This window comes from Cynocephalus volans, chromosome 6 (assembly GCF_027409185.1).
Source record: "Cynocephalus volans isolate mCynVol1 chromosome 6, mCynVol1.pri, whole genome shotgun sequence".
In the NCBI taxonomy this organism is placed as follows: domain Eukaryota; kingdom Metazoa; phylum Chordata; class Mammalia; order Dermoptera; family Cynocephalidae; genus Cynocephalus; species Cynocephalus volans.
The window spans coordinates 136,844,896-136,846,443 of NC_084465.1; the positions used below are offsets into that span (position 1 = coordinate 136,844,896).

The 1,548-nt window shown below is 33.3% G+C and overlaps 1 non-coding gene across 1 annotated transcript; it reads right to left on the reverse strand.

Annotated features, from left to right (window-relative positions):
* Nucleotides 1-325: 325 nt before the first annotated feature.
* On the reverse strand, nucleotides 326-397 carry LOC134381395 (small nucleolar RNA SNORD45). The gene has a single exon (XR_010023986.1). It is a non-coding gene; the product is annotated as a small nucleolar RNA SNORD45 (small nucleolar RNA).
* Between the last annotated feature and the right edge of the window lie 1,151 nt (nucleotides 398-1,548).

The window sequence follows — 1,548 nt, forward strand, 5'->3', positions numbered from 1 at the left end:
TTTCTTTACTTAGAAAAAATGAGCTAAATTCACCTATATGTTCTCCTTATTTTTAAAAGTTATTTTCATATATAATGTAATGTGAGGTTTTTAAAATGAGCTTTCCTCCAAATATCTAGTTTTCACATTGGTTGTGATACTTTCTTTCTAACATACTATGTTCTTATTTAGTGTGACCTGCATGGAGGCTACTCTCTTTTTTTGGATATGTCTGCTATTTTTGCTGGTGAGGCACACTTTTAATTACTGAAACTTCATAATACATTTTCACACCTAATAGGAAACTCCACAATTTTTTTTCTCTCTCTCTCTCTCTTTTTTTCCCAAGGTCTCAGTGTAATTTTAGAACTCACATCAACTTTGGATTCAGCTAGTACATGTCAGCACATCAGTGACCTCGATTTTTCTTTTTTTGCCCACATGTCTTAGCTATTCCTTCCTATTCTAAACTCACTTTGATATTTTCCCAAGATTTCGTACTCATTACTCCAAGTTTCTTTCGGGGGAGAATAGCTTAACAGACCAAAATTCGGGTGCTAGGGAAACACATTAGATTCTTCCACACAATTTTGAGCTTTAGGCAACAGGGGCAGTTTAAACTCTTTCAGTTTTTTTGGCGGGGGACTTTCTAAAGTTGTAAGTTCATTTTGATGATCTCAATTTAATAAGACTCTTTTAAACCTTGGTTTATCTAGTACGAGTGCTTATTATGCATTTTCTCTCCTTTTTCAGACATACCAACCAATACATTATCTTTTGATGTAGCATATGCCATGTGCTGCCACTCTAATCCTACTTTTACCTGACAGTGTTGCACAAAGGCTTAAAAGCATTCATTCCTTTTTTTTCTTTTTGACTTTTGCCCCAATATTTTCAAATTGGCGCAAAGTTGACAGGTCCAGACAATCTTTCCAGGTAGCATCAGCTATCTGAAAAGGAAAGGAAAGGAAGGAAGAAGAGGGGAGGAGAAAGGAAAGGAGAGAACCCTAGGGTATACAGTACCTGGACTCACTAATATTTTACCCATATTGTTATAAAAAATAATAATAAAGGGGGAAATATTTCAGATTTTAAAATAAAATCTTTCTCCAGCTTTTCATATTTAGGAACAAAAATACAGACCTTGTTTTAGCTTTTAATTAAAATTAATGCCAATTTGATAACACCAAGGTCAAGGGTTTGGATCCCCCTACCGGCCAGCCACCAAAATCAATAAATCAATAAGTCAATAAATCAATAAAATTAGTGTCAATGTTTTTGTATTGTTATTAAAATTTATTTTTAATTATGGGTAATTTTAGTACTAAATTATAATCTTTCAGGAGTCCTTTGGGTGGGTGGAGGCATAGACAGGTATATAGTCTTTATCTCTCAGTGTAGTACAAGCCTAAATCCACCAAGCCAATCAAGCATGTTTGAAATAAATAATCAAATTGATATCAAAAATTATTAGAGAAATGTACCTCATATATCAATTTTTTAAATTTCCAGCAATTTTTAATAGGCCTATATAAATTTCACAATAGTATCTGGGATCTACAAGGACAA